At 36.8% G+C, this 19,362-nt stretch overlaps 1 pseudogene; it reads left to right on the forward strand.

Moving 5' to 3' along the window:
* LOC107820059 (GDP-mannose transporter GONST5-like) overlaps positions 1–16,394 on the forward strand; it is a 51,173-nt pseudogene extending 34,779 nt beyond the window's left edge.
* The last annotated feature ends 2,968 nt before the right edge of the window (positions 16,395–19,362 follow it).

A 19,362-nucleotide genomic window follows, 5' to 3' on the forward strand; every position in this document is an offset into this window, starting at 1 on the left:
GTGTTTCGTGGCAATAATCTAGGATTTGGCGACAAGCGTGGCTTGGTTGAGTTAGAAAGATTCAATTCAGATAGCTTGGTTATGTGCTAATGGATTTCAAAGTGTTCTTGATGGTTTGAACCGGATATTTTCTACCTGTGTGAGGAACATGTCGTGTATTGTGATTTCCTCCTGGAAAGGAACAAATGGAAGGTTTATAACTAATCGGGTATGTAATTTGCTGGTCACTCAGAGTTGATAATGAGATTCTCGTGCCTTTCACATGATGGCATGATAGATGTGGTGTGTTATGTAGGATTAAGACTTACATTTGCAAGGTGGCAGTTCAGTCTTGAATGGAAGGTCACAAATTTTTTACAACATGGCCAGTTTTAGATAGTTAGATGAATGTTATAACTGCTCGATAAATCCTGAGAATAGTGCGCATTTCAGAAGGAACACTGTGTTTTGACTTACGGATGTTCACTGGTATTGCGATAACCATCTGGTTGATAGATTACTGATATTCAAATTATTGTTATGTGGCAAGAAAGAATTATGAAAGTATTCTTAACAGATGATCGGGCATGAAGGGTGTGTTAGTCATTCAAGTGTTGGAGTTGGGATCGGCTATATCGGTTCATGTGTTATGTGGATTTGGGGACTGGGAGTTCTCGGAAGCAAATTGTTTGGGGCCGCGGACTATGAAGGTGTGGCCAAGTTAACTAGATAATGGTACGGGTTATGGTTAAGTCATTGAGGACTTTTTAGAGGGCTATTTATCCATGCTCAGATTGCGTTTGGGCTATAATAAGCCTGGAATCGACTGTTGAGCTTTAAGTTGTGATGTTTCTCATATATGTAACACTGTGTGAGCTATTTGAGTGCTATAATATTATTGACCAGGGTATTTGAGGAATTGAGCACATGCACCTACGGTTATTCTTTTCATGAAATTTGAGGAGTTGGTTTGAAATGTTGGGGTTGAATGTTAATAAAGTGGTTAGGTTTAATGAGATGAGATCATTGGACCTAGAATGAGTGCTATCGAATTTGATTACGGTATATTTAGGAGAATAACATCGGCAGTGTACAAAGGTTTTGGAATGAGGTTTTATGGAAAGTGGGGTTTAATACTAGTACTTGGTTGGTTTTGAGTAGTTACTATGATCGGGAATGGTGTTGCGAATATGCGAGTTGTATAGTATGTTGTGTGATTATATCTGAGGTTATGGTTACAGCTTAATATAGCTTGCTCAAATTTATGCAGTGTGTAGATGTGAAATTCGGGTCTTGAAAAGAAGTTTTTGGATGTTGGAAATTGGATTCCAAGGTTTATGAGCAAAGGCTAAATTAGTAATTTTTAATTATGTGGTGTCATCGCGCCTATATGGGATAGGGTGACATGGGATCACCTCGGGTATGCATGCGTGATAAGGTGAAATAGTGATTTGAAGGTTCAAACATGTCAAAGAAGAAGCATCACCCGTGATCAAATATATATTGGATAGAAAATTTTATGGTCATTTTCATACTAGAACATCTTAGAGTAATTGTTGGAGGTCGCCAAAGGTTTAGTTCGGGTGTTCGGCGTAGATATTTAGAGTTGAAGAAGGTGAACGGGTTATTCTCAATATTTTCTCCATGAGGATGCTATGTGAATTGTTAAAAAAGGTAAAGTATGTGTAGTCATATTAGGCCTTATGAAATCTCGAAGGAAATAGGCTAAACTATGAGTATGATGTTTCTCTTTTATTGTTCTCCGTGTACCCGGTGTTTCATGTGTCTATGTCTAAGAAAGTGAAGTTAATGGGTAATTGGATTATGAGGAGCAACTATTTGCTATCCTTGTTAGAAAAGTCCGGGAGTTGAGATTGCCTCTGTTAATGTGTTATGGCGAAGTCGATAAGTCGAGGAGGCCGCCTTGAGGGCCAAAAGTGTTAAGGAAATAAAATATTATCACTTGAGTGTATAGTCAAATGATTATGATTTGAAAGGTACTTTCTATGTGTTATGATTTAAATATGTGTAGCTCATGTCCAGATATCACTCTTGATAATACAATACATGTAATGATGAGATTTATGATGTTGATATACATGGTGATGCTTTGTTAAGTTGTGTATGTCTTGATAGGTTGATTTTGGTGATTATCTGGCAGATGGATAGGCCCAGTTACAGGGGAAACTCTGCCGAAATTTTTAAGAGTTTGTAAAGATAGCCAAATTTTAAGGGCCATAAGTTGAGATTTTGGAAAGGAAGTATAAGACCCATGTAGTCATAAGCGCCTATGTATAATGGCTGGAGGTAAAAGGATGGTAACTCTATTATTAGAAGTGACTTGTGAAACATTCGAGGATGAATGTTCTTAAGCGGGGGAGAAAGTAACACCCCGGAAAATTTTGAAGTAATTAAGCGCTATTAAGAAAGTTTATGTGCGCTAATTGTATTATTTTATGTGTATACAAGGACAATTATATGAATGATATCAATTGATCATGATAATAAATGTGTGAGGTACTTTAAGAATGGTTTATGATCTAAGAAGAGCCCTAAGTCCAAGTCAAGCTGGAAATTTCATGATAGACTAAAGTTTCAAATGGGTACGCACAAGACCCAACTTTGAACGAGAATATCTACATATATATATATATATATATATATATATATATATATATATATATATATATATATATATATATATATATATATATATATCTACCTATCAAATTCAAGATCTTCGAGTCTAGTTTCTAATGCTTCAAACCATTCGTCATTTGGACATTTCTACAAGAAGTTATGACCAAATTACCAAAGGCTGGAAAAATGTGATTTTGCGACCAATTCTGCGATCGCAGAAGTAGTTATGCGACCGCAAAATGGTCCCAGACATGTCCAGTGAAGCTTATTTCTGGGCATCGATTTTGCGGTGTATTTTGCGACCCGCATACCCATTATGCTGTCCATTATGCGACTGCAGACCTGATTTCTGAGTGTTAATTTTTGTTTTTCCTAACCCGACACCATTTTGATAAATAGGCTTTGGGGCTTATTTTGAGGCAATTATCTGATAATTTTAGAGAGAATTGAGAGTGTTATAGAGAGAGGAAGTAGATGAAGTGTCTTGTTCATCAAATTCTTGTCCAAGACTTTAAATCCAACAAGAGATCCCCCAAGTTCTTCATCAAAGAGGTAAGGTTCCATACCCTAGTTTTCAATTTTGGGATTTGGATTAAAAGTAGGTCATAAGGAGTAGGATTCTTGGATGTGAGACTATTATGTATACATGTATGAATTTATTATGGAAATATGAGTATGAATCAAGTATTGAAACTCATGGTATAGTGATTGGAAGCCATAAATTCTCAATTTAAATGAATACCCATTATAGAAATTGAAAAGTGATTATTTGATGGAATTTTGTTGGTTGGATGAGAATGGTTGGTCACACATGTGATGTTAAGATTATAAATTGTTAAAGAATGATGGTGGGATGGATTGTTGGTAAATTATGGTAGTTGGCAGAACAAATTCTATGGTTAAGAAATATATAAATGTATGCCCACTAGGTGTTTGGTAAATTGTCTAAATGGCCTAAACTATGGAATTGGTTACTAATGTTGGTTCCATTGGATGTTAATATTATAGATTGAAGTTGCTTAGTATAGTAGATCGTTGTAGTATCATTAAAGGGTGAATTTCAGTTTCGGATCGTTGGCATTGAATTGAGGAGACTAGAAGGCATTCAAAGGTGGATATGCGCGAAATAGAATTTTCGGAGCATTGATTAGCTTGCTCGACGTTGGGTTCGTCTTGTTGAGGTAATTAACTCTTCTAATCTTGGAGCTGAGGGTATGAATCCTGAATATACGTATTATGTGAATTATTTGGAAGTGACGCAGATGCTAGGTGACGGGCATGTGGGCGTGCACTATAGAAATTGTGACGTAATTGGTTCCGTAAAATTTTGTAGTCAAATAATCTTGGCATTTTCTATGTAGTTTTATGTGTTAAAGAAATTGAGCTGAGAATCATATTAAAAATCATGCTGAGGCTATGTGCCAGTATTATTGAGACCCACAAAGGTCACATTGTTGTTGAATTATTTGTTTAAAATAAAATTTCATACTCAGTCATGTTCATTCATTTCATATCATCTCTCAGTCTCTGTTGCTATTTATTGATTCATCATATCATCATTTTGGGCTAGTTTCATGACATTGTGAGGCTCGAGAGACTGGAGAGATTGATGACTGAGTGAGGCCGAGGGCCTGATTGTGAGGATACTTTTGGGATCGGGCTTCACACCGCAGCAGGCCATATTGGCTTTATATACTTTATTATTATGGGATCGGGCTGCACGCCGCAGCAGGCCAGATTAGCTTATTATAGCGCTTGAGTTATCCGTGCGGATCCAGATATTGATACTATAGCACGTGAGTTGTCCGTACAGATTATAGTGCTTGGGCTGAAGGAGCCCCTCCGGAGTCTGTACATACCCCCAGTGAGCGCAGGTATCTACTGAGTGCGAGTGCGAGTGCCGGGTGCTTAGTGCGAGTGATTTGGGAGGATTGAGTGACTGTGAGGATTGAGTGATTGGGAGGACTGAGTGACTGAGATGATTGAGTGACTGGGAGGACTGAGTGAATTGATACTCTGAGAGTATGCATATGGTTTCATCACTATGTTGTATAGCATTGGTATACACATTGACATGTAGGTATAGAGATGTACTTTCCTCATGCCATTTGAAAATGAAATTTCCTATTGTGGAAGAAAGTTTTTTTGGGAAAAATTACAATTTTCAGACTTACTCATATTTTGGTAATTTCAGTGAAAAGAATTGAGTTTTACTATTATACTTGAAAAGAAAATGTTTATTTTTTCGGAACTATAAACGAGCTTAGCATTTTATTACTGAGTTATTCTTTGCATTGCCTCAGTTTTATTGTTATGAGATATTACTGGATATGGGTGTGGACTCTGACCTTGGTACAAGCTCGTAACTACTTTCAACCTAAGGTTAGTTTGTTACTTATTGAGTACATTGGGTCGGTTGTACTCATACTACACTTCTGCACCTTGCGTGCAGATTTTGGATGCTGATGTTGATGTGCATGGCGGGAGCTAGCATTGAAGATGTACCTGTGATCCAGTCACAGCTGCCTCTTGTTCTTGGTAGCTTTAGAATTATTAATCTGTTCATGTATATTTCAAATAAATGATGTATTTTATTTCACACCAGCTTTGTAAATTCAAATCTTAGAAGCTCATGATTTATACTACCAGTCCTTGGGGTGTGTATTAGAGTCAGTTAAATATTAATTGAATCGGATTTTTATTATTTGGCTTACCTAGCGGGTGAGGTTAGGTACCATCATGGCTAGTTGGATTTTGGGTCATGACAGTTAGATAAGATGGGTTTTCTTAAATGTGTTAATAGATGGATTCTTTGGAGTATGGTGATGCAAGTGTTTTTCATTTCCATTTCTCTTTGAAGAATCTTGTGAGTTTATGTTTTGATTATTGCTCTATTGTTGTTATGATATGGAAGCAAAAAAAGAAAAGAAATAGGAAAAGAAACATTACCTAGTGCTCTAATTGTCACGACTCAAAATCCTACAATACGCGTCGTGATGGCACTTAGTCTCTAAGACTAAGTAAGCCGATTTTAATTACAATTCAAGTCATTTTTTTTTAAAAAAAAATAGAAACTAACAGCGGAAATAATTACAAATATAACAACTTCCCAAGACTGGTAGTATTGAGTCACGAACTCTAACTGAATAATACTCAATACTATTTGAATAATAAATAACAATACAATAAAATAGAAAGATTCCAAGGAACTACGACGACCAAACAGCTTTACCTTAAATTCTTGCGATCCCACTCTAACTCTGTCCGAGTCCGATAAATCCAATACCTGGCTCTGCACAAAATTGTGCAGAAGTTTAGTATGAGTACACCACGGTCGGTACCCAATAAGTATCAAGACTAACTTCAGTGGAGTAGAGACGAGGTACAGTCAAGACACTCACTAGTCTAATAACCTGTGCAATATAATATATAAAATAATAGAAATAAATAACAATAAAGGCAACATAAAACAACTATTAATTTGCACAGCAAGACAACAAAACACCATTAATATCGCTCAACAAATAATAAATACAAGTACACCCAATTAAATCAAATTCTTCAAAAAAATGTCTTTCACATATATTTCTTCCAAATAACTCTCTTTCAAATATAATTTTTTCAATAAATCTCCTAAAATATAATTTCCTCAAATAAATATCTTTCAAATACAATTCTTTTATATAATACTTTCTAAATAAAAATCCTTCCAAATAAATATTTTGAATGTAATTCTTCAATTAAAAAGTCACCATGTGATACATCATTTCATAATCATAAAATTCATATAAAATTGATAAAATTGAAATCAATTATTCCGAAATCACATCAAAACCCAATGCAGTGAGTAATAAAAATTACTTTTGGACTTATAGCCCTCAATGGTGTACAAAAATAAAAATGATAGACACGGGCTAACATCATCAAATCTCCCAACAGGGATAAACATATAAGTGGGTCATAAAGTTACGAAGCTCGCCCATAAGCGGAGCATAATAGAAGGACTCGCCTAAATATTCAAAACCGAATCCAATTAAGAAAAAATATTCTTTTATAACATATCGAGATCATACCTGTAATGACACCATCTGGTGTTGTGGCTTCAGCCATACCATAGCAAATATATCAATGGGCTGGGCCTCCCCCTCTAGGGCGCCCTTTACCCGCCTGTCCTCCACCTCTAACTGGTTGTGCACGTGGAGTATTAACTGGAATAAAGCTTGTAGCTTGAGTGCTTTGATGAAATCCACCCCTCTTAATTCTGGGACAATTTCTCTTGATGTGTCTAGTATCAACACACTCATAACAACTCCTCTGCGGGTTCGGCTGCTCACACTGAGTCTGTGCCGGATAACTGGAATACACATTATAGGAACCCCATGCCGTTGGTACATTAAAAGAACTTACTGGAACACCCCGAGTATTCTGAAATTGTTTCCATGACCTCGTTGATATGGAAATGTAGAATTATTAAGGACGCGGGAATACAACAAGTCCCAGCATCATCCCATACAAATCTCAGCTCTTAATCATATACAAGTTTCGGAGAAACTTTCAATACCACATAAATACATCTCAGGCTAAAAATTATATAACACATGACCCCGCAATCTGATCGTTGATAGTGGACTCCCTTCACTTGGCGCGAAGCCATAGGACACTGTCCGATGATCCACAATACTAACCTTCACCACTCATACGACACCATTCATAAGAAACCTCAAGTCATTTATTTGGCGCATGTCATCCTCGTGACAGTTAAACTCGCTTCCTCCGGTGCCTTGACTGCTAGTATGTAACCTTCACTTAAATAGAAATCTCATACGAACCACATAGTCTCTAATACCACCAACTATCTTCAGATCTACATCCACATCGTGACCCTATCATGATTGTAACGATCAGACAGCTAATTAAACCTTCTTAAGATCATACTTATCAATCAGATGTCAGAACCTTCTGCACTTCCACGTGCACAATTGAATGATCTCACAATACTTCCGCATCCTTGATCTAGACGACAAGTGGTAACAATGGTTGAGCAACCTTGGCTCCCTTATTACCCCTTTGTAGTATCACGAACCATTGACGCATAGTTGATATCGAGTGCGCAATTTCATGCACGAGTGGATGCAAAAGAACATAAGATATATGCTTCAAGCTGAATAAATACCGCACGATAAGGAATGAAAGAAGTGAAATAGTTTTTTTCTACTAGCTATGTAGCCTCTCGAAGATAAGTACAGACATCTCCGTACCGATCCGCAAGACTCTACTAAACTCGTTCGTGACTCGTAGAACCTATGAACCTAGAGCTCTGATACCAACTTATCACGATCCAAAATCCCACCACATGCGTCATGATGGCACTTAGTTTCTAAGACTAAGTAAGCCGATTTTAATTACAATTCAAGTCATTTTAAAAAAAAAGAAAAAAAACTAACAGCGAAAATAATTACAAATATAACAACCTCCCAAGATTGGTAGTACTGAGTCACGAACTCTAACTGAATACATGTAATGATCTAATGGATCGAATACTCAATAGTGTTTAAATAATAAATAACAGTACAATAAAATGGAAAGATTCCAAGGAACTGCGATGACCAAACAGCTCTACCTTGAATCCTTGCGATCCCACTCTAATTCTGTCCGAGTCTGATATCTCCAATACCTGGCTCTCCACAAAAATGTGGAGAAGTGTAGTATGAGTACACCACGGTCGGTACCCAGTAAGTATCAAGACTAACCTTAGTGGAGTAGAGACGAGGTACAGTCAAGACACTCACCAGTCTAATAACTTGTGCAATATAATATACAAAATAATAGTAACAAATAACAACAAGGGCAATATAAAATAACCATTGATATGCACATCAAGACAACAAAACACCATTGATATCGCTCAACATATAATAAATACAAGTACACCTAATTAAATCAAATTCTTCAAATAAATATCTTTCACATATAATTCTTTCAAATAACTCTTTTTCAAATATAATATTTTCTATAAATCTCTTAAAATATAATTTCCTCAAATAAATATCTTTCAAATACAATTCTTTCATATGATACTTTTTAAATAAAAATCCTTCCAAATAAATATTTTGAATGTAATTCTTCAATTAAAAAGTCACCATGCGACACCTCATTTCATAATCATAAAAATACGGGTCTCAACCCATTTTCATATTTTTCGTAAATACAGGTCTCAGCCCATTTTTTCGTATCTCCACGGCACTTCGTGCCCATAATTAAATCATCATATTTTTTTCCGGCACCTCGTGCCCTCGTTTCATATCACAACTGCACGGACAATTCACATGCCAAGTATCATTATCATTTAATCATAGCACCTCGTGCCCTCATGTCATACCATAACTGCACGGACAATTCACGTGCCAATATACTCATTATTTACTCACGGCACCTCGTGCCCACATTTCATTTTATAATTTGCCTGGCAATAGGCACAGGCTCCCAATTTCAATATAAATCAGATTGTTATCAATTTACCAACAACAAGACAAATTGCACAAGTATAAAAATAAACACAAGAAAATTACATGAAAATCATCAACACCACATCGTCACATATTGTCCCTGACAATAGCCATCATTATTTCTCCTATAGCCACCCTTGTCACTCCTATAATAGCCCCCTTATCCCTTCGCCCTGACAATATTAATAGCCACCCTTATCGCTCCTATTGCCACCCTTATCCCTCCTATAGCCACTCTTATCGCTCCGCCCAGACAATATTCCAACAAATACAACAACAGTGAAATGCCACTCTTATACCCACATAATATCGTGAAATATCACCCTTATATCCTCAAAATAATAACTCACACAACACAACAATTTATACGAAAAATTACGGCAACATAACAAAATCAATTCATATCACAATTTGCCCAATGGCCACAAACAATTCCAAAGATACAACCAAATTAATTAATTTCACAACAAATAGCCCAAGGCTCCTCACAATGTATATAAAACCTCACAAACAATCAACAGAGATAGAAAATAATCAGCATAGGGCAACACCTTAATTAGTCCAAATTTAGATAATTATATTAACATTTCTTTTTAAACTTGCTTAATTAAATATTTGCATAGTGAAAATTCATAATAAAATTAAATTTCAAGAAATATCAAACCAGAAATACTCACGAAATTACATACATTTTCAAGTAACAATCACATCAAATTGTCATATAAAAATAAATTCAATAACAAGGGTTTAGTCATGGCAATTAGATGATTTAATAAATGCCAATAATTATCCAATTTACTACACAATAAGGCCTAAGACTTTAATCCAATAAAATTTGCACATATAAGCCCGAGTACGTACTCGTCACCTCGCGTACACGGCTTTTCACATTTCACAAATGGCACATAAGACTCGATGCCTAAGGGGTAATTTCCCCACTCAAGGTTAAGCAAGACACTTACCTTTTTGAAGTTATGCCGATATTCCAAAATTGCCTTCTTGCTTGAACTGACCTCCGGACCGCTCAAATCTAGTCATAATTATTCGATACAGTCATCAAAAATTACAGAATCAATTCCATAAGAAAATATTATATTTTTCAATAAAAATCCGAAATTAACTCAAAAATTCGCCCGTGGGGTCCACATCTCGGAATCCGACGAACGTTACGAAATTCGACAACCCATTCAATTACGTATCCACCCATACCAATTTTATCAAATTCCGATAACAACTTGACCTCCAAATCTTAAATTTTTGTTTTTGGAAGATTGTGCAAAAATCTTAATTTTTCTTTCATAAATTCATGGATTCATGATGTAAATGAATATGGAATCATGAAATAAAATCAATATAGGATAAGGAACACTTACCCCAATATTTTTCAGTGAAAATCGCCCAAAAATCTCCCAAGAATCGTGCTCCAAAAATTCAAAACGAAATGAAGAAAATGACCATTTTTGGTCATTAAGTTTCTGCCCATCCGTTACTAAAAGTCCATTTTCCGTCACTAAAAGTTCACACCAGAATTTGCTTGTACCAGCCTTCATTCAATCGATGATAACTTTATGTACAAATGTCCAAATGATGAATGGTTTAACTTTCTGGAAACTAGAATCAAAGGACTATAATTTCATGTTTTGATACGTTTCTGATTCCTTATGAATTGCGAGATATAAGCTTCCAAAATCGGCTCCACGCATCAGATATTTCTGGCAAAACTGCCATACCAGCCTTTATTTAATCCATCATAACTTTTTGTATAAATATCCAAATGATAAATGATTTAACATTCTGGAAATAAGAATCAAAGAGCTACAACTTTTATGTTTTGATAGTTTCCAGATTCCTTATAGATTTCGAGATATAAGCTTTCAAAATTAGCTGTGTGATTGTACGAGTTGTTGTCCAAAACCAGCTTCTGCAGCAGAAAAATTCCAGCAGCTCCTTTTGTCCGAAATCCATTCCGTTAACCTTCCGAAATCCACCCGAGGCCCTCGGGACCTTAACCAAATATACCAACATGTCCTAAAATACAATACGAACTTAGTTGAGTCTTCAAACAATGCCAAATAATGCCGAAATTACGAATCGCGCATCGAATCGAATTATGAGTTTTCAAATCTTCCAACTTCTACATTTTGCACCGAAACGTATCAAATCAATTCCGATTGAACTCAAATTTTGTACATAAGTCATAAATGATATAACAGATTATGAAAATTTTCAGAACTGGATTCCGACTCTGATATCAAAAAGTCAACTCCCCGGTCAAACTTCCCAAAAATTCAACTTTCGCCATTTCAAGCAAAATTTCACTACGGACTTCCAAACAATTTTCCGGACATGCTCCTAAGTCCAAAATCACCATACGAAACTATTGGAATCATAAAAACTCCATTTTGGGGTCGTTTACATATAATTTACCATTCGGTCAATTATTTTAACTTAAGCTTCCAAAACAAGAATTGTTCTTTCAATTAAATCCTGAATCATCCGAAAACCAAACTTAACTACCCTCGCAAGTCATAATACACATTTCAAAGCTGTTCGAGACCTTAAGCTACCGAACGAAACATAAATTCTTAAAATGACAAGTCGGGTCATTACACCCTCCCTCCCTTAAAACATATGTTCATCCTCGAACATGCCAAGAATTATTCTGAGGATATTAAATTTCTGAGTGTATTATCACACGCATACTCACAGTTGATTCTACGTCACCACAATTTAGCATGGGTCCGACAACACCATCTCAATTGAGATTATTTCTTTTATCCTCATTTATAAACTATAAAGCCAACTTCTTACACTCCAATTAATTTCATAAGGCCTTATTATCACATCAACACACGGTATTAGTTTCAACAAGCTATAGCAACTCGTGCCTACGCACACATTAACGTATGCCCATAACCACATCTCTGGTCATAATAGTTGTTTATAATTAATTATAGCATCCTCAATTAATCTCATATTAACTAAAATCTAATTTCAAATTTTTGCAACACTGACAGCAACATGCGAGGCATGAAGACCTCATAATTATTTATCCGAATCAACGAGTCGCATTTAACACCACCTGGGCACTCACCTTATAGGCTAAAACGCAATGTTTATAGCACGAATATGGATAAATATGCACAGAAACATATAAAAGAATTATCAAATAAGCCTAACATGCATGACTCCCCATTAATACTATAGTTCAAATTTAATTTCACAAAGGGAGAATTTAAACTCATAATTTTCACCACAAGGACCTCGTCCTTATATAACTTCCATCCCGGCTTGTAGCACAGTTTAAATATATCATATCATATAAAAATGCGAGGATCTCATCCTCAATTCCAAATCACAAGTATTTTGTACATTGTGCCAACTGAAATTTTCAATTTCCTTTCTTTCTTCTTTTCAATAAACATCGTAAATAATTTTCTCAACACATAATGAACCCCTCATTCCAATAGGGTATAAAATTCATAAAATTGAAATCAATTATTCCGAAATTATATCAAAACCCACTGTAGTGAGTAATAAAAATTACTTTTGGACTTATAGCCCTCAATAGTGTACAAAAATAAAAATGATAGACACGGGCTAACATCATCAAATCTCCCAACAGGATAAACATATAAGTGGGTCATAAAGTTACGAAGCTCGCCCATAAGCGGAGCATAATAGGAGGACTCGCCTAAATATTCAGAACCGAATCCAATTAAGAAAAAATATTCTTTTATAACAGATCGGGATCATACCTGTAATGACACCATCTGGTGTAGTGGCTTCAGCCACACCATAGCAAATATATCAATGGGTTGGGCCTCCCCCTCTAGGGCGCCCTTTACCCGCCTGTCCTCTACCTCTAACTGGTTGTACACATGGAGTATTAACTGGAATAAAACTTGTAGCTTGAGTGCTTTGATGAAATCCACCCCTCTTAAGTCTGGGACAATTTCTCTTGATATATCTAGTATCACCACACTCATAACAACTCCTCTGGGACCTTAACCAAATATACAAACATGTCCCAAAATACAATACGAACATAGTTGAGGCTTCAAACCATGCCAAATAACGCCGAAATTACGAATCGCGCATCAAATCGAATTATGAGTTTTCAAATCTTCCAACTTCTATATTTTGTATCGAAACGTATCAAATCAATTCCGATTGACATCAAATTTTGCACACAAGTCATAAATGATATAACAGATCTAATGAAAATTTTTAGAACTGGATTCCGACTCCGATATCAAAAAGTCAACTCCCCGGTCAAACTTCCCAAAAATTCAACTTTCGCCATTTCAAGCAAAAGTTTACTACGGACTTCCAAACAATTTTCCGGACATGCTCCTAAGTTCAAAATTACTATACGGAATTATTGGAATCATAAAAACTCTATTTCGGAGTCGTTTACACATAATTCACTATCCGATCAATTATTTCAACTTAAGCTTCCAAAACAAGAATTGTTCTTTCAATTAAATCGTGAATCATCCAAAAACCAAACTTGACCACCCTCGCAAGTCATAATACACATTTCAAAGCTGCTCGAGACCTTAAGTCACCGAACGAAACGTAAATTATTAAAACGACAAGTCGGTTACACTAATTGAGCCTCATAAGTCACAAATATCAAAAGCTACATGTTTCTTGTTATTACATAACTAAGCCAGTTCCTTTATTGACTAACCATCCAAAGGCCTCTGCCAGGTTGCTTTCATTACTGTCCATGTCTAAAGCCTTAAGCCAATACACACTCTCTCTCTCTCTCTCTTCCTTCTCATTATATCTGACAGCAAACACTGGAACATTTGCTCTCGGCTGGCTTCCTCTCTGATCTAAATCACAATGCCTCGTAAATGATAACAGCCTTATTTTGCACACCACTGTCACTCTCCCACTATTACCTGTGCCCAAACCCCAAACCCAGTTCTAAGGTTACGTTGATAGCATTAGTTGGTACACACCAATCAGAGTTCTGGTTGTTATGCTTAAAATGAGTAATACTTGAGTTTATTGTCTGCAAATGAGGACATGCCTTCTTGGTCGGAATTTTCAGCATTTTAGGTTGATATATTTTAGCATGTGTGATTTCTACTTTTCTCTTCTCTTTTTTTTTTTTTTTTTTTCCGGGAAAATGAAGAACTACTTTATATGGGGCAAAGAAACTTAACGTCCTTTTTGAATAATAATTGCAAGGTTGATATTCTGGAAAGAGGGTATGAGCATGTTGTACACATGTAATGTTAATTTCTTCTTATAATTGTATACTCTACTTGTCTTTGCATGCAGAAACTGCATTTTAAATTTCCATTGACAGTATCTTGCGTACACTTGATATGCTCAGCTATTGGTGCATACCTGGCAATTAAAGTGCTCAAACTTAAGCCACTCATCGTGTGGTTGAACCCGCAGATAGATCGGTGGAGAAGAATATTTCCCATGTCATTTGTGTTCTGTATCAACATACTGCGATACATTAATTCCTGTCTCTTTGATGCAGACCATAAAGTCATTTACTCCTGCAACAACAGGTAAAGCTTGAACCTCAAAGCCCTTCCCGAGGACTCTTCTTAACCTTTTTTGCTTCGGATAACTGTATTTGAACAGTGATTCTGCAGTGGCTAGTTTGAAGAAAGAGCTTTGACTGGAGGATCTGGACTTCTTTGATTCCCATTGATGGAGGAATTCTGCTAACTTCTGTTACTGAGCTCAGTTTCAACATGTTTGGGTTCTGTGCTGCGTTATTTGGCGGCTGTCTTGCTACTTCTACGTACAAAAACTATTCTAGCGGAGTCTTTGCTGCATGGCTACAAATTTGACAGGTACTATGTAGCTCCTACCTCTTTCTCCCCTCCTTTTAGATAATATATGCATTCCTCTACCATGTCAATTAAAAGGAATTGCTTGAGATGTAACGCAACTTTTACCACTGTTCCTGTACCCAGTCAAAGGTTACAGGTTATAATTGGAATAGTTTTTGTCAAACAATCTTGTCCGGAAATGATTTATCCCCTGCTAAATTGATTGGCCCGGAAACTTACCTTTGTCGTCAGGTGTAACACATACCAATCAAGGTCTAACATAAGGGAAAATACTATCTGACATAAAGTTGTGCATAACTCATACAACTCTTAGTTTGCAACATATTCTGTCCGTTTCAATTTACGTGAATCTATTTTTTTTTATTTTGTGTCAAAAAGAATGGCCCCTTTCCTTATTTGGAAACAATTTACCTTTATGCAATTATTTATAACCACACAAAATATATGTGGCTCATTTTACACCACAAGTTCAAAAGTTTTCCTTTTTTTCTTAAACTCCGTATCCAGTCAAATAGGTTCACATAAATTGAAACGGAGGGAATATGTTATATACAAGGAGATACTGAACTATTAAACTAACATTTGCAAAGTACTATAGCTTCAATCTGATTGTTAATATGCCCTGGTACTCTTTCAGTTGTTGGTTTGTCTAAAATTCTCATGCTTTCCTCGTGTTTTATTACTTTATTTTATTATAGAAAACATATAATAACATGACTTATTTAACTTACTGTTTGTCGAGAAGAAATAGAAAATGCCATAAAGTTACAGATTTTCAATGGTCCTATGTAACTAATGTTGGTTTGTTGTTGTTCTCCAGTATAAACACAATTTTCTACATGGCTCCCTTTGCAACTATGATATTGGCGCTGCCAGGTTTACTCTTTGAAGGAGCTGGGGTTGTTGACTGCAATGGTTATATACTTTCCCCTCTGGAGTGCTGGCTTTTAATTCTGCCTTAACTTCTCTATCTTTAATTTTATGTCATCCACTCCACAACTGCTGTCAGTTTGAATGGTTGCTGGAAACTACCTTAAGGTGATTTCCGCTCTTTTCTCTTCCCGACATGCCCTTTTAATATATATTCAGGTGTCAATCAAGTTCCATTTTGAAATCAAATTAAATAGAAAATCCTTGCTTCTTAGTCTTTTGGCATCTTTGCCTTTAATTTGGTCGAGACGATATGAAATACTTGTGGCGATAATCCACTTTCACAGGTCGCTAGCTGTGGCTGTTACGTTACTTGTTCATGGCTGATATTCATGAATGCCTTGGGCTGTGGAGTGACACTTGTTGGATGTACATTCTATGGTTATGTGAGGCACATTCTCTCACGTACAGCAGCCTCGAGATTCCTCGTACGCCACGGACTCCAAAGAACAAGTTAGAGTTTGTTCCTCTGGTAAATGAGAAAGTGGAAGATAAAGACAATGTTTAGAAATTAGAATAGTAGTAAATGAGGTTACCTCAGTTTAGCAAAAGATAGATTATTCGACTAGACTCTCGCCTTTGTCCACTTTGAGACATTTATGAGTATATACGGTAAAAATCGGTTAGTACTTCGTACGAACTGGTTTAAATAGTAATATATTGGATCGGAGAAGGGACTTCATAGTATTAGGGTGAGGTCCGAAATCAGGTCACCAAGCTTCGAGCCCGAAGGACCGATCGATGTCGAGCTCGATGTTATTATCAAGCTCGATGTTATTATCAAGCTTGAGGTTATTATCAAGCTCGAATCCAAGTCAAACTATGATGCAAAGTAAAGTTATCGAGCTTATGATTCAGAGACCGACCAATACTTACCCCAAATCAATACAGGGATCCGAGTCAGAATCGAGCTCGAGTCAATATCGAGAGCTCGAGTCAAGACCGAAAACTCGAGTCGATATCGAGCTCATAGACAAGAGCCGTTGCAATCCCACTAGAGGAGAGAATCCTGGCAGGAATTATGAAAAAGCTGATTTATCATGGGTCTCCCACTATATATTTTTAATTATATTTAAAAGTAGGATTCTCTACTATAAAGAGGATGGCTATATTTTCTGTAAAGGCAGCTCTTTACTTACATTGTAATTCAAGCACCATATTCTCTTATATTCAAGAGTCATTCTTTTAAACTTCATAAATTGATTCATCTTGCTTTGTCCTAAAAATCATCTTCTTTCCAACCTTGTTTATTTTGCATTCTTTGCAATCCATATTTGATATTTCTATATATCCTTACGATTTGTATTAAGCTATATCACATATCCTTAGAACTACGTATAAATTCAACTCTATCTGTTTTTCGGGTAAACAATCTGTTCTTAATTTATTTTTGTATACGATCGAAATAGATTTTGGCATTCGTACGATTGATCGGGGTCGAAACATAATGGATCAAAGAAAGATTTCGTAATATCGATATAGGTTTCGAAGGTGGTATAAACAAGCTTCAGATTTCAGGTATAGATCAAACACCGAGTTCGAAGTCATTATCGAGCTCGGGTCCAAATCGAACTATGATGAGATGATTTCGAGCTTAAGGGGTAGAGGCCAACCGGGATCGAGTCTGAATCATCACCTGATCCCAAGTCCATATCGAGTTCTAGAAGCAATACCGACCAGCACCGAGGCCGATCGAGCTCGAGCTCACAGACAAGAGCCGTTGCCAACACACTAAGGAGAGAATCTCGACGGAAATTAGGGAAAAGCTTATTTATCATGGGTTCTCCACTATGTATTTTTAATTATATCTAAAGTAGGATCCTCCATTATAAGGAGGATGGTTACGTTTCTGTAGAGAGCAGTTTTTTGGCTTACATTGTAATTCAAGCACCATATTCTCCTATATTCAAGAGTTACTCTTTTAAGCTTCATAAATTGATTTATCTTGCTTAGTCCTAAAAATCATCTTCTTTACAACCTTGTTTATTTTGCATTCTTTGCAATCCATATTTGATACTTCTATTTATCTTTATGATTTGTATTAATCTATATCACATATCCTTAGAACTATGTACAAATTTAACTCCATTCATTTTTCGGGTAAACAGTTTGGCGCCCACCGTGGGGCTAAGGATAAAAGTAGTTATTTGATACGAATCTGCAAAAATACACCATTTTGCGCTTGTTTCTGAAAGTATCTCGGATTTTGGATTAGCAACGACTAATTACCAATTGAATGGCCTTATCTATCAACAACGAAGCTGGTCTTCAAGATGAGAACAACAACTTGACACCCAGTACCGAAAGACCACTTGTCAACGCTGTTAGAGCTCGGATCGGAGTGCCGATAGATATTAATTCGCATGTGGCCATTGAGGCGAACATACATTCTGAACCTGAAAATAGCATTTATGGTGGCACTCGGTCTGTAGCTCGAAACACCCATAACATTGAGGAAAACGATGTCAGCTTGCGTACGATTTTTTAAATGTTGCAAGCCCAACAGGTAGCGATAGCTCAGCTGTAGAGCGAAATCCAGCTACCAAGCAGGCCGGAGCCCAGTCCACCCCGAGAAATTTCCCACAAAACGGAGCCAGTCATAGTGAGGTCAAATGAGCAAGAATCGGGGACTACTCCCGAAATCGCTAAAATACTCGAGGATCTCACAAAGCGAGTCGAAGCCAACGATAAAAAAGTAGAAACATATAATTCCAGGGTCGATCAGATCCCGGGGGCTCCACCGATGATAAAAGGGTTGGATTCCAAAAAATTCATGCAAAAGCCTTTCCGCTCGAGCGCAGCCCCAAAACCAATCCCCAAAAAATTCCCTATGCCCGAAATTCCCAAATATAACGGAACAACCGATCTCAACGAACACGTCACCTCTTACACGTGCACCATCAAGGGTAATGATTTGGAGGACGATGAAATCGAATCTGTGTTGTTGAAAAAGTTCGGAGAGACCCTCTCGAAGGGAGCAATGATTTTGTATCACAACCTACCACCGAATTCGATTGACTCATTTGCTATGTTAGCAGATTCTTTTGTAAAGGCACACGCCGAGGCCATAAAAGTCGCAACGAGGAAATCAGACCTTTCCAAGGTAAGACAAAAGGATAACGAGATGCTAAGGGAGTTCGTATCTCGTTTTCAAATGGAACGAATGGATCTGCCACCAGTCACAGACGATTGGGCTGTTCATGCTTTCACTCAAGGTTTGAACGAATGAAGTTCGACGGCATCATGGCGACTGAAGCATAACCTGATCGAGTACCCAGCTATCACTTGGGCCGATGTGCACAATCGGTACCAATGAAAAATTAGAGTCGAAGATGATCAGTTGGGGGCTGAACCCGCTGCTCAAAGGGATAACAATCGAGAACAAGGTCCGATCAGGGATCGATATCGACCGTATAACATAAACCATAGAATCAATGAATTGAGACGTAACCCCGGACAAATCAACAAAAGAAGTG

Source organism: Nicotiana tabacum, chromosome 12 (genome assembly GCF_000715075.1).
Source record: "Nicotiana tabacum cultivar K326 chromosome 12, ASM71507v2, whole genome shotgun sequence".
In the NCBI taxonomy this organism is placed as follows: domain Eukaryota; kingdom Viridiplantae; phylum Streptophyta; class Magnoliopsida; order Solanales; family Solanaceae; genus Nicotiana; species Nicotiana tabacum.